General features: G+C 34.5%; 1 long non-coding RNA gene across 1 annotated transcript; it reads left to right on the top strand.

Annotated features, from left to right (window-relative positions):
• Positions 1 to 3,089: 3,089 nt before the first annotated feature.
• LOC137856915 (uncharacterized) lies at positions 3,090 to 24,773 on the top strand. Its single transcript, XR_011096872.1, has 3 exons — positions 3,090 to 3,477; positions 9,493 to 9,589; positions 20,526 to 24,773. It is a non-coding gene; the product is annotated as an uncharacterized lncRNA (long non-coding RNA).
• Positions 24,774 to 25,460: the final 687 nt, after the last annotated feature.

The following is a 25,460-nucleotide window of genomic DNA, read 5'->3' as shown; positions in this document are numbered from 1 at the left end:
ATCATACAAAACAGATCTATATCCATTTCAAAATTCAGAATGGCTTTGAATCTTTGACTGTTTTGATTGGAAACACACAGAAAGTTCAGCTAAAGACTGCTTCTTTGAATTTCTTTAGGATCTAGCCTTGCTTTTATAGTCCTAAAATCAACGATACTCAGCTTCTAAAAGGAAAAAGTTCAGAATTAGAATTATAATTAGAGCAAAGGTACCAAAAGAATTTGGGATACTGGCATATAAATCTCATATCATTATCCTTTCTCATCAGGTTTTTCCCTTTCTAGGCAGAAATATCATACACACACACATGAAGTGCCACATTTCATGGTATTTTGTTCTTGGGATTCTGCTTAGCATCTAAAAGTAAAAAAGACAATGAAAATGGAAAATAAGTTCTCAGATAGTTAACAGAACATATCAAAAACTTAAAAATCTTCACTCAAGGTAGGCATTCAAAAAGCAAAAACCAAACCAAACACAAACCAAAGAAAGCAGAAAGAAAACAAAAAGAAAAATACAAATACAAAATAAAATAAAACAAACAACGACAAAGAAACAGCTCGAGTTCTCTATAATAAAACCATGGCTACTTTTGAGCTTCACGGTTCTCACTGTCCTGTACACAACTCCCACTCAGTACATCACAGCAACAGTACAGATGGAGTTGTGATCTTCTTTACTCCAAAAGCACAGTCTTGTAGCTAAAGAAGGATATCTGTTAGCAGCTCTGGGTCTATACCATACAGCTGAGCAGTTCTCCGTATGGTGGTACATCCCAATTAGACATGCAGTCCCATTCTTTTTTGGTCTCCTTTGGTGTACTCTTTCTCCATCAAGAAGGATCTCCACATGCAAAGCACTAAGCCTTTGCTGTTGTTTTACATAATGTTGATTTAGACAAGTAGAGTTGTTTATCATTGAGCTAAAGAGCAGTGTAGAAGTAGGTAGCTTTGGAGGCTTTTTGTGTTGCATTGGTGTAAATAAAAAATAAAAATGTTAAAGTTTCCAAAACGGCATTTTAATGACTATTAATTGATAAAGCGGAAAGGAGAGACTTAATACATTGATGGGGAAGAGAGGAGATGGAAAGCTAGCAATTGAAAGACACAACTTTTACATCTCTTGTAGCCATATTCTACTCAGGGTTTTGGACCTACCCAGAACAACTGCAAAACCTGGAGGAGCTGATCAGTGAAAAGAATGGTCATACCATCCCCAAGGAACAGAGGGGCAAAGCAGAGATATGTTGATCCATATATCTCCTAGGTAACCACCATGATGGAGCTCATGCAACTCCACTATTTATAGCAGCTGAGCACCTGTAATCTTAATGTGATTAATGAATATCCTTAGGCCATCTGAGTAAGGAAGAGCATCTATTATCTGCATTACAGACATGGGAAATGAAGCTCTAGAAGCCTGAATCTCAAAAGTACTTACAAACCAAATTTGTTTCAAATACTTTTTAAGATTTGGGCCAGAGATATTAAGGCCATATTAGGCATGGTTATTGCAAGAACAGAAACTCTGATGAATGGGTTACATGCACCATTTAGGGAAAAATAAATAAATAAATAAATAAATAAATAAATATATATATATAGATATAGATAAAATATAATATATTATATATTATAATATATATATATATAAACATATATAAGATATATATATATAAATATATAAAATTATATATATATATATATATATAATTATATATATATTTAATTATATATATATATATAATTAAAGAAACAAAAACAACCTTTCACAGACCCTACTACCAATGGACTGTCTTCTCAAAAAAGTTCTCTTCTCCTGCTACCAGAAGAAATTTTGGTTTTTGGTGCAAAACCTTTTGGGATTGCAATTAGAATTCTCATGAAAACTCAAATTAGTAGCTGGCAATTTTGGTGGTTGAAATAAATCCCTAAAAACACTATGATGGTAATTTGGACTTTAACCATCTATCACATACTAATATTTCTGCAAAGGAAAAAATAGACAATCCAGAAGGGTGAAAGTAAGAAGAAGTCCAGCTGTCATTCACTCAGTGTAGGCTCTGTGTTGGTTTTTGATCCATTTCTAGCTTCCTGTTCCACAACCACTAGGAGGTGTACTTAATACATTGGCATGAAGGAACATCAACATCTAGTTCATGTCCAACATGTGGAGAAGTGCAATTAAAGACAAAGAATGCCAGCTAGTGAGTAAGTGGAGCAGCTCGTAGTGAGTAAGATGCAGTAGTTATTGTGTAGGTTTAAGCAAATCTGTGGCTATTCTCATTTAAACTGTGTGCCAAAAGCAGTCTCTGGGTGGTGAGGAGCATAGAGGCAATTCATCAGCCTTCCTTCTCACTTCATAGATACTCACAGGTGATCAGACAAATATGAGGATTAAACTGCATATATAGGGGCAGTTTCTATAAAATGAGTTTGGGAAGAACAGCATTCCCTAGAGAATATGACTGCAGCCTGACTATTTATGCCTGGTAGGCACATAGCTCCTTAACTTTAACTACACAAGGAGTACAAGCATTAAAAAAAAATGGACAGGCAGATGTTGCAGAATTTTCTGAGAACTGCAGTAAAAATTCTAGTTACCACAACAGCTCAGTCTCTGCAACCAAACTGATGCCCATGCATCAGAATATAGGTGAAAGTCTTTTTTCTACACTTTTTTGACGTATGTGCTTAAGTACATAAGCACACAGCCTGACTTGTTTGGGGGATGGAAGGTAAAATTCGGCTTTCAGTTACTTCTAACACCTCAGAAATCTCAAAGGTGGACATGAAACTTGTTCTTAGGAATGATAACTCCCCAATTTGTTGTGTTGTTATTTTCTATCCAGTTGACTATATGTCTTATAGGAAAAATGGAACATAGGCAATGAGCGTTCCCAAATTCTAATATTGACAATTGGGCATGGAAATCTTTTTCATTTTGGATTTTATTTTATTTTTTTCTGCACTGGGAAAGAAGGAGTAGATTGGTTTACATTTCTTTTTGAGCATATATCAACTGTACTAAGAGTTAAACATGAAAAAGAATGAAAATAAGCACGAAAGACAACATCCGTTCTCATTTCAATTTCCTGGAAGGAAAGTGCGGTTGGGCAGATGGTGCTTTTTTGTTTTACTAAACTGAATGATCAGATGTAAATAATATACACCGTATAGACTATAAAGATCACTGAAGGTGAGGCTTCCATGTGCAGTGAATTGCTGTGTTGCAGAGACTATTTCTCTCCTTAGTGATATAGAATTTTTTTTTAATTTATATTTTTTTAGCTTCTTAGTTTATTTGACTCTTCAGCTTGCTTACTACACCCTCTATTTACCTAGTCATATTTGTTTTCAACCACTGTATTTCAGATGGTTGTGTTGCATTGTTTATTCTGGTCTCTTCCATATAGAACCAGGATATTGGGTCTCTGGTTGAACAGGCAGAAGAGAGTTGCTGGTAATTTGGCACCACGTGAGTCTTAATATTTCTGTGTTGCTATGTTTCTTCATGCCCTGGCTTTATTGTGTGTTATGAGAGTCTTTTTAATTTGTTGTTGTTCAATTTGATTTTTATATCTTTAGACCTCTACTTTAATTTGCTTCCTAAACTGGAACATTAAACATTGCTAAGGCAGAGGAGGGGTTGTGTTCGCTGTTAATTAGAAAAGGCCTTTAACAAAGGAAAGGAACAACAACAACAACAACAAAACTATATATATATATATAAAAAAAAAAAAAAAAAAAACCTACCTATTTTCTCAAATAAGCATGACAAAACTTGGCCCAACAGGGTCAAAACACCTTCTGACTGAACGAGCAGAAAAAGACATCGTGAAATGACTCTGCAAAGAAATAATACTATAGTTTTGTTCTCAGCTAGAATCAAAATGTATGCTCTTCGTTACTCATCATGTTCTGCATTAGCTTGTAGGAATTCAGACAGTGGACTTGTTCATACCTACAGTACAGCTTACGTGATCACCTCTGCCAGTGGTAGCAAACTGAAAACATTAATGTGGGCCTCTTCATAGGTTATTATCTCTCTGAAACACCCTGGTCCAAAGTGACATCATGAATATAATGCCTGTGGCCACCAGGAGTTTTATTTAACACTCTAGATTTTTTGACTAACTAAATGTAAGGGAGGAGAAAAAATGTCTTCTTGCTGAAAGAATAACACCATAATCCTCAGGAGAAATGATTCATAAAAAAATACACAAATCAAATATCAAATCAGAATGACCAAATACGAGGAAATAGCCACTGCTAAAACTCGTTTAAATTAGTGTACTGATGCTAACCAGGTGTCTAGATTAAGCTAATGCTTACTTTATGAAGTTCATTAAAAATTAGAAGTAATAATAAGAGAGACACTAGTGGGTAGTGTTTTTTTGTTTTTTGTTTTTTCTTCTATTGACCTGCGAGACCTGTTAATAATTGCCAAGATTTCAATTTTTTACTGTTTTAAATTCATAGCTCCTGGAGTCTTGTGATTTCACAAAAACTTCAGCTCTTGGCATAAAATAAAATGTTTCTAGCAGAAATCACACTTGAAAATTTGCTCAGAATAAACCTATTTCAGGGACCTGATTCATTTTTAGGGTCCTTGATTTTTTCAGAATTGGGAGCAAGAAAAGAAGGATCAAAACACACTAGTGACATTACATCAGTATTATCAAGAATGTGGAACACATAACAGAAAATTAAATATCTTCCAGTTAGTCTAGGATGTACTGCAAGTGTCAATGAATAAGTGCTTGTAGAAAACATGTCATTGGAGCTATGATTTTAAAGGGGCAAACTTTTAACATTTAATATTAACTGAGAAATAAATCAGAAAAGAGGAAAGACTTAAACTTACAGAACCTCCTGCTTCATAACTTTTAAAAAGTTTGAAAATCTCAGAGAATTTTTCTCCTCCAGTTGTTCACAGACAGCTTGATAATGAATAAATAAAGGCTCCAAAGAGAGGTGTTAGCAGCTGAGAAAGAAACACCAAAATATAGTGGCTTTATTTCAAACTCTGACATGCATTTAACAAGTGTTTTTAGGGTATGAAGCAGGCAACTTTGCCTGCACACATGTTGCTGATGGGTGCTGCAAGCAAGAATCAGGGCTGGGGTGCAAATGGTATGGACAGACATTGAAACCAGCAGCTTCCCATAAGCAGGCAGATCTTCGGTTTGTTGCTCACTCAGTTTCCCACAGTTAAAAGCTGACAAACTTGAAACAGTTTAGTGCCGATAAGGCAAGTGTAGTAAAAAAGGAAGGAAAGGCTTTAAACACCTGGGGCCAAACCTCTATCTGCTGTTGATCTCAACTGGAATACAACAACATGCACAAACCTGAGATTTAACTCCTTAAATCTCATACGTATTCTGAAACACATAGAAATGGACCGTGGGGTATTTTGTGTTTTCCTTAGATACCACCCCCTATAAAAAAAAAAAAACAACACAGACATGGCTGTCCTTATGGACAAACAGTTCTATGCATGACACATGTAATTCCATGAAAAATAATGAATCAGCACCTCATTCACAGAGTCATAATTATGGATAGAGCTCTAACCTGAAGAAGAGATACCATTTGCAAATAAAACAGACCAGTCCCAGGTTAAATTATAAATAGTTGCCAAACAAAATGGAGGCAATGTTCAGGCCCTGACAAGCAGCTGAGAATAAAACCTGTTGAACTAGTAAGACACCAAATGTCCTGTGGCACCGGAAAGTAAAAAATCTGATATCTGATTTTTCTTTCTCTTGAAAGAAGCACTTCATCATGCAAACCCAATTCTTTGTTTGGTGAGTGAGCCTGGACTGCCACTGTTCATTATTAGGGGAGTCGATGTAGAAATCAACACAGTAATGCCTTTCATCTCTTGTATTATAAGAATTCAAATTCAATTTTTATTTTACAGCACAGCCACACAATACCTCACAGTATGGTTCTTGGTTGCCTCCATCCGTTAACAATAACTTTGAAAAGAGATATAGAACATAAAAATAAAACCCTCTTTTTCCCCCAGTAGTTTGTTTCATCTTACAAACAATAGCAATTCACCATCTAAAACACACAGTGAGTAGAGTCTATTAAACACTGTGCTCTTCCTAAAAGATTTTTTTTTTTTTCTTTGAGCACTAGAATAGTTAGCTGTTCCACAAGACCAGGGGTATACAACTTTTGGCCAACTATTGTCTTTGCCAAAAACATACTAAGATATGGAGGCCTTTGTTAACTCCCAATACAGCAGGCTACTACACTTTTTCTTCTGGCACCCTTAGAACTGTAATACCAAACCACAGGACCTATGTGATCAGACCTATGGTGTTTTACCTCATACCATCATACCTCATCATACCTCATCATTACCAGGTCATCATACCTCATGCCATTTGTCACTGCTCATGCATGTACATCTAACTGAAACTCTTAGCAACTGGTTGTTAGTTCTGTGGTCAAGAGACTGTTTCATCAAGTTCCTTAAGGTATTTCATAAGCCAGGTGGCCCAGTGCATGCTCAGTTTGGTTTAAATGCAACAAAATCCCATCAACCTCAGCAGTGGTCAGAGCAGCAGAGGAAGCAGAGCAATGCATGAAGAATAGGGATGGAGACATCCAAAGTAATCTGACTAGTTTATATTAAGAAAGGATTCAACAGACCTGCTGTGTTCCTACTTAATACCAATCAAGCTTGAAAAAGGCCACTTGAACTCAGGTATTTATCTCAAACTGATTTGAATTATCCTTACTTCTTGGAGAGTCCAGAACAAAATACCATGAAAAGAGTGTGTTGACATTTTCTACATAAAACAAAATTGAACCCATTCAAGTCAAGTAAATACACAATATAAGTGACATGAGAATTAGACCTTTTGGATTTGACAATAGAAATAGATCTTCATCAGGTCTGCGTGTTCTCAGAAAGTCTTCTGAGAAGTGAAAATTCCATTAATTCCTCTGCATCACCCCCTTCATACAAAAAGGATCAACAATATATAGGCAGGGAATATCAGACATATTATTTCTTCTTTTTATGCCTAATCAATATAAGCCTGAAGCTTCTTTTCCAGACGTAATGATAGGTAAAAATCAGCATTTGAGGTCAGGTCTGGATTGTCTTCTTTATTAGACTAATTCTGTTCAAATCAAAGCTTATTCAAAATAAATTGTCTTAAATGATTACCAAGACTTATCACTATCACTACATTACCAAGTATTATCACTGAAATCATAGGAAAGAAGGATGGTGCTTACCAAAACCCCAAGAATGTATTTCATATAGTTTTTCTTTCATTGCCAAGAAGCGAAGGTCAAGTGAACTACACTATTTGCAAATATCCACCTTCTCAGTCTGTCACAAGCAGCTGTAACATACCTACCAGCAGCAATTTCCACTTGGTTCTATCCAGAGGGGAGAAAAGTTCTAGGAGCTTCATTGTTTATAATTCCCTCAACCCCAAGGGTAATTCTGTTCACCAATTACTTGAAATTAGAGTTAGGTAATTCGACACGTCTGTTTGGTACCCAACCACAAACTACCTCGTAAGCAAACCAGAGTTGGATAGTTTACTTCCACAGTACTCCACAGAATTTCATTATTGCAGCCATGTCAGCGAAGGAAAAATGAGAAGTTATATATACTCATGAATTGCTGGTGCTTGGGGTTTTTTTTGGTCACAGTTGCTACTGTTAAGGAATCCTAATAGATCTGAGATGGAGAAAGATGGAAGTCAGTTTTCTTCCTGGGATGAGAGTTCCTAGTCAAACATAGCAAATATAGTAAGAACTGAGAAACATGAAGCCTCTAAGTACTATATCTGACAGAAAAAATATGCTGATCTCTGCAATTAGAAGTTTTCATACTTTGTGTCTTTTCATGCATTTACAATACTGCCTAGAAAAAAAAAAAGCTATACAGAAATAGAGTTACCAATGTTATCTACAGCAGGTATTTTATTTTATTTTGTTTTATTTTTGATCGTTAAGGCTAGTCAATTAAATTACATAATTGAATCCTCAGTTAGATTACATCTAGACCTGGAATTTTTTTAAAGTCAAGTAAACCTGTTAAACAATATTTTGGTGATGAGTTTGTGTACACACCACTTCCGTATCTCTTTGTGAGTAATGAAGTAACTGCCAGGTATCATGACTGAACTGCATGACTCACTCTATGGATTCATTTTACAGTCAGGTGAAACCAGTAGCTGGTAACACCTATCCATTGTAAGAACTTTTTTTTACGTGCTGTAATTCTAGAAATGAACTTGTTTGCTTATTTATTTATTTAAAGTGGTTAGACTGATGAAATTAAAAAATCAATAAGATGATTAAAAATTCATTCATTTCTACATTATTAATTTCTATAGTACCAAATGTACTATATACCTAATATTCTATATAACAAACTGGTCAAATTAATATCTATGAATTGGGTCTAGTTATCATTTTCATCCAGATAAATCAGAAGTAATTTAAAAGACACCATTACCCTTAAACAGTATAAAACAAATGAAAAAGAAATACAGAGCTGATACATTTTAGTAGTCAGAGGAGTCAATTTTTAATTGTATAATCTTATTCTTGTTAGCATAGTTTTGTATTTGGAAACTTTAAAGCCAAATAAGTAGAAGGTGCAATATTTTTTAACTCTGAATATGATTGTCCTATCTACCATATTCTGCATTTCATTTTCATTTTTACTACAAAAGTTGTTCATCGTCCATTCTCAAGCTGAAAAAAAAAAAAAAATCCATTTTGACTTTGCTACAGCAGAACTAAAAGATTTTTTTGAACTAAGATTAAATTGATATACCTACAGTTTCTGTCATTGTAATATGACATTAGGAGCATAGTCAAATACTAGCTTTGACTATAAGTGTCCTACGAAAGTAGTAGTCTACTGCAGAGTGCTTTTTGATATATCAAAGAAATGGTACTATCTTTCAAACTGCATATTCTAACCTCCTATCATCAAGGTAAAGTAATAGCAGGACTGAAGGATGATCTTTTTTACAGTTTCTAGAAGTCATTGCTATAAGGGATTGCCTAGCCTTTCATTAGATATTCATGTTTAAATGAACCACATATAGGCTTTGCAATCTACAAACTCCATTAATTAGATTTTATCATTTTTTCTGTCTTGTATGTTAGGCTTCTTTACCTTCTTCCCTACTGACATTGTTATAGCTTCACTAATGACAGGCCAAGTAAATTATTATTATTATTTTTTCCTTAAGTTGAGATACTCTTACTGGAACTATTCACAAATGTTTCTGTACAATACTGTCGACCAATGACTTCATCATTCAGTGAGCAGGTAAAGTTTTACTCCATTATCTCTCTGGTATGTTACCTACCACATAGAAGGTTCTACTTTAACTAAATGTTTTGTTGTTGCTGTTGTTGTTTTTTCAAGAAATCTTGGTCAGTGGATGAAACTTTTCTGAACAACTCTTAATATTTATAACTCTATTATGATTAGGCTATTTGTACAAACAGATAGAAGGAACCATGAAAAAAACAAGGACCAGCCCTACTAGTGAAGGGTCAGAACCAAACATTTCAGTGAAACTCCAAAGGTGAGTAACGTGTCTAAGACAAGATAAGCGAATGTGGGTTCCTTTCTCTCCTAGGATCATCTTTCCTTACACCTTCCCTCCACTTTTTTTATTTTAGTTTTTTTTTGTCCCCTTGGAAATAAACAGTTTTCACACTGGGAATGGTAGAATTAAACCTGATTTTTCCTTTAGTGCCAATCTAGGAAAAAAATGTAGAACCGTACGTTCAAAGAACAACAAGGAAGAACTTCTAAATGTTTATTTATAAGTGAAACAATACATTTGTTTTGATACTGTTAAATTGTTTCACTAAAGTCCAAAACCTTTTCACTGAACAGCTTAAAATATTGGATAAATATATGATTTTTTAAACACCAACACAGGCAAAGTGTGAAAGAATAAAGAGAAAAAAAAAAAATTAATTTTTCCTTACTTTTTCAGTCATTGACATTTTTTAATTGAATATATTGTGAAAATTGGCAGTGTCTTGTAAATTATTTTTTTTAAAAAAAAAAAAAAAAACAACCTTTGTAAACTTTGTTAAAAAAAAAAAAGATCAACTTTATGTAGAAGAAAATGTTATTTCAATTATTTTTACCATAAATGAATGAAAAGTATCACTTAATGACAGACTTGTTGCTCATGGCAGTTTGACACAATGGATCCTCCCCACAGAACAAGCAGATAACTAGTACTGTATGGTATTGCCATCTTCAAAACTGTTCTTTTATGTCTCTGCTTGCTCTAAAACTGGACCAGAAAATAGTTTGAATTTCTGTTCCATAATTAAGCAAAGACTTATGTAATTCTTGTTCCTTTTCTTTGTAAATAAAGTCTGCAGGGGTAGTAGGAATGGTCTGGTAAAAGTGTGAATATGTTGTAAACGTTATATTGCCAACCCAAGAGTAAATGAAACAAAAGGTAGAAAGCAGGTTATGCAAAAAAATAAATAAATAAAAATTCTTCTGCTTTCATATTGACAGACTTTATCTACAGAAATCATTAATACTGACTGAAACAGATTTGATCTGGAAGGCAAACTCTGGGAGTAAGCAGATTCATTTCTTGATCCACAATGTCCTGTGTCCAAGGTGACCAAACAGGGCAACACACAAGAACAGAGCCTCAGAAACACTTTTCAGCAGGGTAGTGACCATTTCTTTTCAGTGTCAACTGATAGGTGGTATCAATCACCTATCAGTTGAATCAGCTTACAGTACATATGCATCATGGCACAATTACTCTGCTATGTAGCTTCTTCCTCCCTCTCTTAAATACACAGATTTTTTTTTAATTATTATTTTTAATTATTTTTTTAAAAATAAAATGCTTCCATCTTGTCACAGTGAATTAAGAGCATCAGATGCAGAGTTGAGCAGCTCGTATGTAACCATACGCACATGGTTACAATATTTCCAGATAACAGTATTGTATATAATAGTACTGGATGCTGGTATTAGCTCTGTTGACACTGTATGTGGACAAAATTCATTGTCACACCAGAAACAGAAAGAAAAAAATTGGGAAAAGTGTGAAGAAGGAACCTTCTGGTCAAATTCAAATCACAATAATGTTATCATTACTTGAGAATAACCGTAAATGACTAAATAGAGCTGCTTTTGATTGCTGCTGAGGCAGAAATGACCAGAAAAGGATGTTGGGCAGACCCTGCACTTCTCTGAATGCTGCTACTTCTATAGCTCACTTGCTCCAAGTCATGCTGTATGACAGTGAACACTTAATACCTGACTCACATTGTTCTTACATGTAGCCCTATTTTGCCTGCATAAATAGGGAGGAATTTCCAATTCCGTGGAGATACTACAAGTTTAGTCATGAAGATAATTAAGTCCTTTGGGCTTGAACTACCCAAACACTGCATACTTGAAAGAAATTCAGATATGACTCTGAATGTCTGGACTACTGCCATCTAAACAGTTTGGATACATTTGAGGTTTAAGATTAGCTCCAAATTCCTCTTCACATCAATTCATCATTCAGATATTTACTATTCTTATCATTGGTTTTATAGAATAGTTAGAAATTCTGAGATACTGTACTGACTACCTCTACCTACATTTAAAAGCAAGTGTCAGTCTTTCAAAAACTTCAAATCTATTCAGCAAAGATAGGAAAATAAACAGAGAAAAGAGAGAGAGAGAAAAAAAAAAAAAAAAAAAAAAAAAAAAACAACACCCTTTTCCAAAGGATAGTAGGAACTCTCTTTGAAAGTCCAGTCAGTTCAGTTGTCCAACAACAACAACAACAAACAAAAACAAAACAAACCAACCAACCAAACAAACAACAACACAACGAACCAACCAACCAAACAAAAAAAAAAAACACAGATTAATGGTATAGCTGGGGAAGGACTCTCAGACTAATATCTCTCAAAGTAATAGGAGGATTCATCACTAGATCACCCTACTTTAAATATCACATAGCAACAATTGTTTCTAATTGTTATTGCTCACTTCAGTCAAATTGAACTATTTTTAGTCTGTCCAGAACTTCAAGAACTCCAATCCAAACAAATATCTTTTCCCTAAATGTTGATGGAAACTTAGATTGCAAGGAATATACAAAAATATAGGCATTTTTAATGCCTGGCATTGCTGTAGGGTCAGATGAAAGGGACCTTGTTACAGAAATAGGGACACTAACTTGAAATCAAGTTGTCTTAGGTGTCTAGAGATCCTTGAAGCTAAAGAGACAGGCAGATAAAGAGCTACACTTATCTTCTGGATCAGGGAACTTCTGGAAGACATCTGTCTGAGACACATTCTTAAATTTGTAATTTTACTTGTATTTCAAACTACAGTTCCTGGATCTTAGTCTTAGAGCAGTTTGTTTAATTTGTGTTTTGATTTTTAGATGCTAAAGATCAACCATTTATATTTATACAAAAAAAATAACTTGAATGCAACACTGCCTTGCTTAAAAATGCTTTTGTGCTGTTTTACCACTAAGAATTCTTCAAATCAAATGAAGAAAGTGGAATGGTTACAAAGGCAAAAAGATTTATAAGTCTCACTTTCTTTCCTGATTTTTTTTTTTTTTTAATGTATGTGTAGGGGAGAGTGGGGGGTTCAACAAGATGTATAGTAAATATTTTCAAGTTAATTTTAGTTAACAGATCTGATGTGTTACCAAGGAAGATGGAAGTTCACCTCCCAAATCTGTATTAGTTTGTTGTTGATATTGAAGTTGTCAAAATAAATAAATAAAATAAAATTCTGCTGACACTGGAAATAATTGTGATGAGTAAAAAGACACTGTCTTTGAAAGGGAAATCTTGGACTAAATTTAATCTGTATTTAAAAAGCCGAAGTAAAACTAAAGAAAACCAAATGGGGAGTCTGCTCTGAACTGAAATTATTTTGAAACTTACAGTAACTTTTTTGTTGCTAATGCAGTGCCACTGAAATAAGGTAGAGAGATCTACTTTTCTCAACTTCAGCAATCTGGAGACAATTTAAAACCTTAAATTAAGCAAAACATAACTATAAGAAGAGGGAAAGAAGGAGAAAGAGGAGGGGAGAAGGGAAAGAGGAGGATGAGAACAAAGATTAACTTTGCCAAAAATTCTGTAAACTACTCTAATGGTAGCTATCATGTGACAGGAGTCATTCCTGACGCCAGGCACTGGATATGCCCATCCTGCATTGAAAGATACTTCTTATTAAAGTAGTATAAGGGATGAGGAGTTGAAACTTATGGTTTTATGTTTATATGTATATAAGTACTGGAAATAAAAGTTTTTGTAGCTCAATATATCAAAGTCCTATTCATTTACTGATCTGTACCATCTGTAATTGAAAGTTATTGTAGTATTTTATATACTGACATCAACACATGGTACAGTCTGGTTAATTTTATATTATACAATGACAGTAAATCTCTGTATATTGGTATATATATACACTTGTTAAAAGTACTGTGCCTACATTACTTCACCAAAAGGGCCACACATTTTTGGATGAATATAATTTAGATTAATCATAAGCCAACATAATCATAATACAACATAAATAAAAACAACAACAAAAAGGTGAAATCTGATTCAGATTTTATTGCAATTTATTTTATTTTTATTCTAAGCTGACTGAAGGCTGGATACCTTTCAAACCTACCTTCATCATGTGGAGAACAGTAAAATAATTCAAGTGTAGCTTTTTGATACACCTTCTTCAGGTCTCTGCAAAAGTAATTATAATGGAATATAGATAAATCATTTTCCAGCTTTCTTTTTTATTCATTTAATATTTTTTTATGTCAAATCATTGCAAATCCAGATTTTGCTGTTGACAAATGTAAATCAAGAATGATTGAGAGGTAGAATATTGTCCACTTATATTTAAGATGACCAAATTAATGTCTTTTTTTTAAAAAAAAAAAAAGAACTCAAAATTATGAAAGCCCTAGAAACAAGTGAGAGTGTGTCTCCATTAGTATTGTTACTTACATGACTTGCTTATGCTCCAAACTTTAGTACCTTGTTTTTGACAGATATTTTTATAATAATTTCCCACATCTTTAGTTTCTCTTTCAGTGGTGTTTACTCAATGCACTACAAAATAAACATATGAGACCAAAATGAAAAGACCTTAGAAAGTACTGTCCAGTTGGTTACATACTGAAAAGATTCTTTTTCCTTACAAGTTTAAATATCCCTGTGTGAGTCCTACGCCTACAAGCTTAGTCCTGCTGTTTTTCAACTAATCATTTGCAAAATTGAAAAAAAAAAAAAAAAAAAAAAAAAGTAAGACAGAAAAAAGACTTCTTGTAGGTGAGCCACAGCAGGGCAATTAAGATGATATGGCAGAGGTAGACATCTGCTCCTAGACAGATACAGTTCCACTGATGCTATCTATAGTTACAATCCTTCCGAGAGATAAACAACATGTGAGACCAATGTGCAGAAGGAAATGCCACACTGAGAAAGTGGTGATGGGAGACCAAGCTTGCGGCCCTTGTGGTCTGAGAAAGAGAGAGACAGCAAGAAAAAAAAAAAAAAAAAGAGGGCTGGCATGTGGGGCCTGTACCCTGCACACACAGGTGACAGAAGTTGTAGGACGGGCACACATCAAGATGCAAAGCTGGAAGATGTGTGAGAACTGACACTGGAGGGAAGCAGCATTACGGCAAAGATGAAAGCACAACATGACCAAGAAAGAGGTAGATGGAAACCCCCTCTCTAAGCTTTATGCATAAAGTTACAGTTAAACTATGCTGAAATTAAAAAATAAAAATAAAAAATCTTTAGGGGGTGATTTATTCTCTAAGATTCTAAGGCTTGGAGATCTTTTCAGAATTTCAAACTCACATTTGGGTTTCTCACTAACAAACTTAACTGAACTATAGTCCCCAAGGTAGAGAATTACTTGTTGCTCTTTCTTATTACTGTCAGTGTGATGCTCAGGCACGGCAGAAGTAGTATTCCCCCTTCCCCTTGATGCCAGGTGCAGAACAAACTGAGAGGAGGAAGTAACATTTATTCCAAATAACTTTCAAGCCAAGGATTGACATGTTTAATTTAGGGAGGAATTGAAGCAACAGGATGCTGTCAGAGTCAACTCCCTGACACCATCCTGTGTGAGTTTTGTAAAGGTAAGGCATATTGCCTCCGACCATCACTGGCAACAGAGATGCCTCATGGCATCTGCCCATTTTTTTCTGAGGAGGGTTTACTTGCTCTCTCTTTGCACTCCTCTGTTGTCAGAGGTCCAGAGTCTCACCAAAACTGGTGAAAAAACCTGGAGAATTCTCCAGGTTTCTTGAACACCAATGAAAGTTAGGCATTAATTTGACAAATAAAAATAAATAAACTCTCATTGGATTTAAGAAAAGTCACAACAAAAATTCAAGGCCAAATGATTTGCAGAGAGCATACACGTGGTCAATGGGGATGCCCTTCTGAGGGGAGGCCCTGGGCTTTGTGTGATATGCTCTCTTCCTTTTCTGGGCTGAACATGGGGCTTGATTTACATCACCAAAATCTGAAGAACTGAAACTCTGAAGTGTCATCCTATCTTGCATTGGAATCTCAAACCAATAAGTATTAGTATTCATAATGTATCTTATAACAATTCTTCAGCCCAGTTACCCTGAAGTCTCATTTTGCAAAAAATAAAAAGTTTATTTTCTCTTCTTATGGGAAGAAAACAGCAATATCAAACATATATGTTACACCTTAATGTAACATGAAAACTAGAATAGGATCTCAAGTCCTCATGTAATTTTGTGCTTTGGAGATTTTTTTAATTATTATTATTATTATTTTAAATCTCTGCTACCTGAAAAGTGCTTGCTCAGCAAAACCTGTCCAAAGTTTTTTATTTAGGTAGAGATAGTACTTCATGTCTTTAAAAAACAATTCACATGAGGCCAGATTCTGTTATCTTGATTCAGTTTATACCCCAGAGATGATCACAAATTTAAATACTTCTGCCCACAGGATGCTCATAAATGGATATAAACAGACTGCATTTATGTTCAATCTATTCATTATGGATGATTCTATGATTCTATGATTCTAAGGCTTTTTGTTTGTTCAACTTCATTCTTGTCTTCCTTATTCTACTGAGTAATCATGAGTGATGTAGCTGTTGGTTGTTAGCTTGTATGTCCTTTTCATTCTGCTTCTATTTAATTTCACATTCATACATGTAAGCCTTAACATTTCTGAGACATGAAAATTTGAAAAACTCTATCTTGTGAGTGCTTGCAGCAAGAAAAACATAAAGTGTAAAGTTCTTGTGTACATGACCGTAAAAACTTAGCTTTTGAATATGTGAAATGAGGCCATCACTTTATTAAAATTAACCTAGATCTATATTAAAATATCAAAATATGAGCTGTAACAGCAAAGAACAAAATCATCTTACTAATGTGTGCGTTATTACTGAATCATTTTTCTTTTACAATACATATCCGCTGTGGAGAAAGCAGGTCTGACACTAAATGACATTGATAATATTTCAATATCTGGATGCTGTCAAAAAAGTTATAATCATTTAAACTGGTCAAGAAAAGCTGTAATTTTGAAGAATTCCCATTTTAGAATATCTACAATGACCACCTATTGACAGAGAATGTCACTTCCTGAGACAAGATCCCTAATGGTCATCAGTAATTTTTGGACATTACAAGAGCTAATGTAGCTTTATTATTCCCAGCTTGTAACTCCTGGGGAATCTGACAGCTATGAAAGACATTCCATGTGATTAATCCTGAAATATATGCTTGATTGATAGCCACATTGTTTTTATTATTCTGTGGTCCTTCTTTGTTTTGTTGTTATTTTTTAAAGTTCATAATGAAATAGCTGTGTTTTGTGAAATTGAAACTTTAGTATAGAAGCTTCCTCTCTACCTCTCTTTTTGTGTTTCATAATGCAGAAATATATCTGGCATAAAGTTTCACATGAAGAACTCAAGAAAAACTTTACAAAATGTATTTTAGTATATTTTGCATTATTTGATTCTAACCCACAGTGCTACTTTCAGGCAGCAAATAGTCATTATGACTGTGCTCTGTTTTTTCACTGGAGTCTATCACTTGAAAGAGTTCCCCTCCCCCATCTCAGCTCTGCTTTGCAAGCTTTTTTATCTTTTCTACCTTGCTAGAGGCATTATTAGGGCAGTTCACCTTTGACCAAATGGGCAGATGAACATCCATCCTCTGGAGCCAGTACTAGTGCTGTTTGGTAGATCAGCTCTCAAATGGCACTGAACTGTGACCTCTTCTTCTGTTCAAAGACTAAATACATAAACTTGAGTTTCCATTGGTGCCAAGCCTGGGAACCTGAGTTGCTCCCTAATCCCAGGTCTTGCAGCCAGCAGCACAATGGGCAGCTCCCCATGCCAGCCGGCCAGCCTGAAAGAATGCCTTTATTCTCTCTTCCTCAACAAATTGCTTATTGTTTGGCCCACAGGCTGCTAGACCTTGTGAACTGTCCAAAACTTTATTGCTTTTCTATGAAACTTTCTTCTCTTCTCCCTTTGATTCTGTTTATAAATGAAATGAATTTCTATTTTCATTTCTTAGCAATATCATTTTAAAAGACAACTGTTACACCGTTACTTTTAATCTTTTTTTCAGAGTATACATCCCTTTTGGAAGCCTGCAGGAACCACAGAAATAATACAAGTTCTGCAGGTTTAGAGTCCTTAGAAAGAAGGGTCTGGGAAAATGTTTTAACGCAGTGCTGAATATTACTTAGAGTAAAATGAGGGCAAATGTTTCAGAGTATTATGGTGTTTCCAAAGATGCATACTGTTTCTCTGCTTCTGGTCTCATCTGGACTGTGGCTATACTGTGCCTGTTATATAAATAGTGAGTGTAGGTCAGAATGCTTATCTTGGGTCCCTGAAATATGGTTGCTTAGGGGCAGCTGTATTTATTGAAAGTTATGCAGACTGCCTAGCCTATCTGCTGTTTGCCTCGATATATTTCTGGAAGCCCCTTTTGCCTTCAACAGAAGCTTCTGGGAACATGGTTACAGAGCAAGCATAGTGCAATTCAGAGCTAGGAAAACATCTGCAGTGTCATGCTGATATAGCAAAATTCCGCCAGATTTACCCTGGGAGAAAAAAAAAAAAAAAAAGGCTCCACAGATGTAACCCTTCCACATGAAACAGGAACTGTGTTCCACAAATATGGCCAAAATCAACAGAAGACCCAGGGCATCCCTATTCTTTTCCCTCATATCTTTAGACTTGTGTTGAGACACATTCGCCTCTTTCAGCAGGGAACCTTGTCACTTATTGGAGATAGTGAGCTACAACTGAAATGTCCTTGTGAATAGCAAGCCTGGTTCTGATCACCTGGAGAGTGTTAGTTAAGATCATTTTAAATTCTTACACACTTTTCCCACCACTTTTTGTACATACTGTTTAGGAAAGATGACAAAAGTACACAGTATTCTGGAGCCAAAGATGATCTAAGAATCACACAAATTTCTTGAAAGTGTATGCATGTGTGTTTATATATATATATTTATATATAATTTAATACCCTTTCAAGTATGAGAATGGCAGCACAAGAGTGGAAGAATTGTAAAACTAGAATGTCCACATTAAGCTGATGCATGGTACATACCGGATGATATATATACTGCCTTATTGTTCAGTTGCGGCTCAGGAAGCTAAATGCATAATTTAAGATATATGTATAGTGTAAGGGTCAAATGCTGTCAGTTACACAAGTGTAAATCATGAGGAATTGCACCAAAGTGACTGGAGTTGCAGTACCCTGGATTTACACAAGTGTTACTGAAAGCAGAATATGAGTCAATACATGTCATCAATACAACTGAGTTACTGGTGCTGATGGAAATTTATGATATGCATGAACTTAAATTCTTCACATTCTTAATTTATTATAATATTGCACGTTATGCTTCTACTTTTATTGCTGTTATTAGAGGAATTAGTGGCTCAAATACTGATATTCTTTAAGTGAAACATCCACCAAATTTTCCCAACCTCAGTTCATAATGACATGAAAAACATTTAATAGCTGCAGAAGCTTACTTACATTTCAGGTCAAAGTCTTAATTTACATAAATGCATAATTCTGATGCTCAGGCAGCATGTTTCTCAGCTGAACTGCACATACAAATGCATCCTTGATGTTCACCTCATTCAATTAACGATTGTTCAGGTTGTAGTGCAGAGATGAGAAGGAAGTTTCCTACATGTGTAGGAAAGCAGGATTTGGATGCAGCAGGAAGGGTTATGAACTTGGCAGAAGGGAGAGAGTATGGAGACCTGGCAGCTAAAAGAAGAATCAACTGTTTTCAAAGATCATGGGACAACTTTCTTAACTGATGGTTCTTGAGTTCATTATTGAGAGTTTGAGTGCAAATAAAATAGGTTTGCGTGGGACACTGATTGAAAAATAAAACTCAATGTCAGAAATCAAAGAGGTATAAAAACTGATAATCTACCGCGGAACTAGCAGAGTACCTGTCAGATATCCTTGGCCTCCAATGACCTTGCTTTGCATAGAGGAAGAATATATGATTTTCTGGGCTGAGAGGCAGTTTTTAATTCTGAAAGGAGGTTATGAGTTAAATATATGATAGCAGTCTATTCAATAATATAAGTCAAGTCCTTTACTTGTGGATCCAGAATTTAGTATTCTAACACATAAAATAATACCATTATTTCTTAACATTCTTTTAAATTAAGTACGTTATTTTAAAATAACTTTTTCTTTTTTTTTTTTCTTTTTTTTTTTTTTTTTTTTATGATATTCTTGAATACCTAGAAAGCTTTTAAAAGCTCAAAAGCGTATCCCCCAGTATTCACATAATCAAAAATGGCTGACTGAATTTGGGACACACTTACAGAAAAAGAAAAAAAAAAAAAAGATGGATATTTAAGATTACAATGATCAGCTGTGAGAGTTTATTGTTTCAAAAGAAATACTGAAAAATGAGTCTGAACTCAGAAGGGCTGAATGGATCTCAACATCATAGTGACAATTAGATTATAATTTATATTAAAACATTATCTTGAATTGTGATTGATTTCAAAAGATTAAGACAAATCTAAATATTGTATACCTGGTACATTTATTTAGAAATAAGTCAGTAAAGATCAAGGATTTTATTTATTTATTTTATTTTATTTTATTTTATTTTATTTTATTTTATTTTATTTATTTTATTTTATTTTATTTTATTTTTTATTTTATATTTTTAATAAAGACTCATTTGTGTATGTATGCTCAACACGTACACATACACTCATCCAGTTAGAATACTGTGTAGGTAGAGATTTGTCAGGATTGTTTGATCCCAGAAGGATTCCTATAAGAAAAACTTCTCTTTCAGAGAAATGATCTCTCTAGAGACTGATAGTGATGATACAATGGGCTGGAGTTGCTATTATTAAAAAAAAAAATAAAAAAATACTACTTTTTCTGACTATGTTTCTTTTTTTCCCAGTGGGATTCTGATTCCAGACATTCTACCAGCCTGACGTCCACTGGGAAAATGATGACACCATAAATTATTTAAAGGTTTGAAAACCACAAGAACTACTGTATATAACCAGATTGGATTGACTTTTTAACTCTTTTGATTAATAATACATAAAGCCTTAGATATGTGAAGTGGTCGAGTGCTAACCTGTTAACAAAGGAAGTAGAAGGGATGAATTCTAACATTTCTCATAAGTTATTCTACTTAACACATTGGCCAAACAAAACAAACAAATGGAATGCTCTGCTTTAGTCTTATACCTTCAATGCACCATCAATATTTGATGACTACCTAATGTCTCTATATCTCTGGCCATACATGATATTTTGATCATCTGGCTTCCCAATTTCAATCTGCTTTATTTATTTATTTATTTGCTTTTTTTTTTTTTTTCTTTTTTTTTCCCTGCATTCATTTAAACATACAACTAGAAAGTAGACAAAGTGTTTCAATTTTCTGGTTTGTTTGTTAACTTTAATTTTAACAGCACTGACTACTCAGATATGGCATTGATATTTCAGTCTTCAAAATCAACAAATGAGAACTAGAATTTCATCAGTTTAACACATTTTATACTCAGTGGGAGTAGGTATGTATGCTGCTTCAGATAGATTTCACGTTCTACCCTTCTGCTGCTGGCTCTGTTGTAATTATCCACTGGTTTCATAAGTTTTGGTTTCTTACAAGCTGCTTTGGGTGGAACTCTGAGAACCACTGTTATTTCTTTCCTGTTCAAGTATCAAAGATGCTCAGGACATCCTGCATTTCTGAGCAACAAGAAAAATGACTGGAGACATCACCGTGCCTCTGGGTTGCCTGACCCATGCTTCAGGCAACAGGCTATCCAGGGTGACTTTGGTATGACATATTACTTAACAATAGAAACCACTGAACCACTGCATTTTTGTTGGATTTATTGTTTGTTTTTGTTTGTTTGTTTTGTTTTGTTTTGTCTGTTTGGTTTGGCTTGGTTAGATTTATTGTGCAGGTGCTATCTCTGGATTTTTTTTTTTTTTTTTGCATTATCCCAAAAGAAGAGTAGCTAGATGGAGTGATGGTATGAAAACCATCTTTGTCTCTTTAGTCATTCCTATGCATTTATCCTTTGTGATTCCCCACAGAATTCCACTCTCAACTTCTTTCTGCACAGGCACCGGCTACTCACTCAACCTGCTTAATGTACAAACACAGAATGACTAATTAATTCTTTTTGCCTCTTAATATGCCCATTAAGTTGTCCTTTCTTGGTTCCCCTAATGACAAATATGCCTTTCTGCCCATGGCCCTCTTGTACTTCTTCTGCCATTGCAGACTGACCATTCATTCAATGTCCAGCACCAATGATGCCTCCTCAAATATTCTAAAAATCCTAAAATCCATGTGATGTTAATCTATGTATAAAGGAATGAACATTCCAATTCAAAAGCCTATCCTTAAATTTTTGTCAGTCCAACTTCCTCATTTTTTTTTCTGTTATTTTGTTGTAAATTTGTATTGATGCCATTAGTGGAATTCAAATGAATTTATAATATGAGCAAAATGGTGTCCTCATCCTGGCTCTGAGAAATAAATGGGGTTCAATTTCTTACTAAAAAACAAAATTCAGAAAATTGTGTCAGCCCACAAATTGCACCTGAACTGGGTCTCACTTGTGATGCCAATAATAAATGTAAATTATTTATCAACATTTATTAAATGTTAATGAGTGCCATCATCTGACTTCCGTACACACAATATGTGAAATCTGTTGTCAGATTCTGTTCCCTTTTCTGATGCTAGGTATTACCCAATTTGTTTATAGTTTCCCCCAAAATAAAGTATATTCATATTCTATAGAAATAATAATCATATCTTCTATAGTAAATATATATATGCACCTTTTATCATTTTATGCCTGTCAATAACAGTGTAGCCACATTAATTTGTTAGCTGCTATGGTTAAAAACACCACTAGAACAATTTATTCCCATTCTAAAACAAAATTCTAGCCACAGTGTTATTTTTACATATTTCCTTGCTGCATTTTAAGGTCTAATCAGGGGACTGAGACCAGCATCTGGCTTTACCAGAATAGCAAGTGTCTTTCCCATACTATCTTTCAACTGTCATTTAATATATATATAAAATCAGCATTTGTTTTCTTTTCCATCTGGGATTATGTGACAAAACAATCTCCTGCATCTAATCAATTATTTTTCTTCTATATCTTTTGCATTTTCCTGCAGTACCATTTGCAAATATAACAGAAAGATCCTTCAGAGATAATCTGGTGATTATTTCAAATTCAACTTTGGACGCTGCAGGCATTAAAAGATGAAAATTACCTAAAGTCCAGTGTTGTACAACAAATCTCTACCTCTGGCCTCCTGTCCTGAGGTGAAAATACAAACCAGAGAGATATTTAGAATCATTTTGACAGTTCATAAAATTAAGCAGGGATTAGGGATTCTGTCAAAAATAAATAAGTATAATGCCACAGGGCCCACACAATGTTAATCACATCTCCTTGCAACAGGTACTACTGCAACCCACTTCTGGGTGGGGGGGAGGAGAAGAAAAGGAGTCATTATGTTAATCATGGCACGTATTCAGTATTTAGCACTGGTCATTCCAATTCCAAAAATCTGAGTGCAGAAGTTCAACATGTTAATACATATACATATGCATACAAACACATGCATAATTAATACATGTATATAAACTACCCATTCAGTTTAAGTCTATTCATTTATAGGCTTCTGTAGAAATGTCATATACCTTGTATATTCTATTTTCCTCTGAATTTTATGGATTAGCCCTAATGATACAAACACTTAAACATATGCTTGATTTTACATAATGAGAATGCCTTCCTGATTTTAGGGTAGCTCTCAATCTACACTAACACTCTAGTGGGAATGTACTCTGTGGTGCCAGTCATTTAGAACACATATTTAATAAGAAAAGAATTTAAACTACTTTAGTAGACATAGATGGCTTAACACTGCTACGTTTGCAGCAGGTAAGCCCAAGAAATTGCAAACATGCCTAAAATTAATTCATAGCAAAAAGTGTGCAGCTGACCACAGAAATACATTTGGGGCAAGCATGGACTTTTACAGTCAGCTTCCCAAATTTCCCCACCCACTGCATAGAATTTTCAGTACAATTCAAAACATTTCCTCAGCACTAGCCTTCTAACAGTGGTGTTTTCTTTTTCTTTCTGGATGAACAAACTTTAATAAGTTGCATTTACACAGTGTATAAAATCAGTTTCACTGTAGTAGATTAGTATCATGTTTCAATATCTTTGGAAAATGTTCAAGTTAAATTAACATGTTCCTAACAAACTGAAAAGTCTGAAATAGATTTAAAACTTTTTTTTTTTTTTAATTAAAAATAAATAAATAAATAAAAGATAAAAATTTCAAGATATATTTTATGCTCAAATTATTGTCACTTAATATAAATATTTAATTTTCCTCATTCTTTTAATGATGTAAATATTGTTTCATAGCAGATATTAACAACTTTCCTGATTCCTAAATGAAACAGACTTTAGTTTACATAGTACATTTTAGATGTTTGAAATGTAATTAATTTCCATCTTTAAAATTTTCTTATGAAAATTATTCTCCATCCCACTCTAGTCCTGAACGCTGACTGGAGCTGGAAAAATACATCATAAAAATGTTCATTTAAATATTTAAACAAATTCACTTACTTTGGATTTACATCCCCTTTGGGCTCTACTTTCCATGAATACTCTTATAAATAAACTTACTTTAAGGACGATCTGCAGGGAGGACAAATTATAAACAAAAATTGAAGAATTCACATGGGATATGAATTTTTGAATTCTAATCATTGATTGTTGCACTAGCAATTAAAGCTTACTGGAGGACAATAATCCCATGCTATATTAATTGTCAAGACTTCATGTCTTCATGTCTAGTTTAGTTTGGCATGTTTTTGTTTCTTTTTCTGTAGAAGCACAAACCCTTATACTACTTTGGTGAAAATGCCCATATATGTGTATGTCTGTGCACTCCAGCCAAGGATACTAAAAGACCAAGACTAAGAAGTCTAAGTCCCTTCTTAGCCTGAATCACATTTTACTCATTTTCATCACTGATTTTTATCTGTAATTACTCAGAGTTAGGTAGAGGAGGAACCTGAACTTTGTCTTTCTACGTCCAAGTCCACTGTTCACTGCTCTAACCACAGGGCTGTCAGGAATAAGTACATTATATATATATGTATATAAAAATAATAATTATTATTATTGGTAGAATGAGAACATCACTTGTTCTCATTCTACCAATAATAATAATAATAATAATAATAATAATAATCCATTCAGACAAAGTAGAAACATAGCTTTCAAAATTCATAGAGCTGAGCAAAATGGTTCCTGTCCAACACATGATTATTAAGTAACCACAGCTTCTGAGGCAAGGCTAGATTCCTGTCCCATCACAGATTTACAAGGGAGCAGGGGAAAGCCCTGAAACAGGGAAACAGGGTTCATCCACCACTACTCTCAGCCACTTTGGGTCAGGCTGAGTCTTCTGCAGTGACTGAGACATTTAGAGAATCACCTGGAGGAGCCAAGAATTTGATGTCTGAATTCTTTGCCCGAAAGAAAGAGACTGAGAGGAGATGTGGGACCTCTACTTTATAGGGAAACTGATGTTGGCCTGAGTTTCACATCTCTCAGCCACCTCTCTTCCCTATAGGAGTTAGGTCTTGCACACAGCAATCTCAGGGTGAATCTGGAGACTGACAAGTTTAAAGGACAGCTAAAGCAAAAAAAAAGTTTTTTCTCTTTTCCCCACAATTTCCTCTGTCTGGGCTGAGTTCCCAGAACAAAGAGCCTCTTTACCATATCCTCTCAGTGAGATAATACTGTGATGCAAA

Source organism: Anas acuta, chromosome 5 (genome assembly GCF_963932015.1).
Source record: "Anas acuta chromosome 5, bAnaAcu1.1, whole genome shotgun sequence".
Lineage (NCBI taxonomy): Eukaryota > Metazoa > Chordata > Aves > Anseriformes > Anatidae > Anas > Anas acuta.
This window is presented reverse-complemented; position numbering and strand designations above follow the sequence as displayed.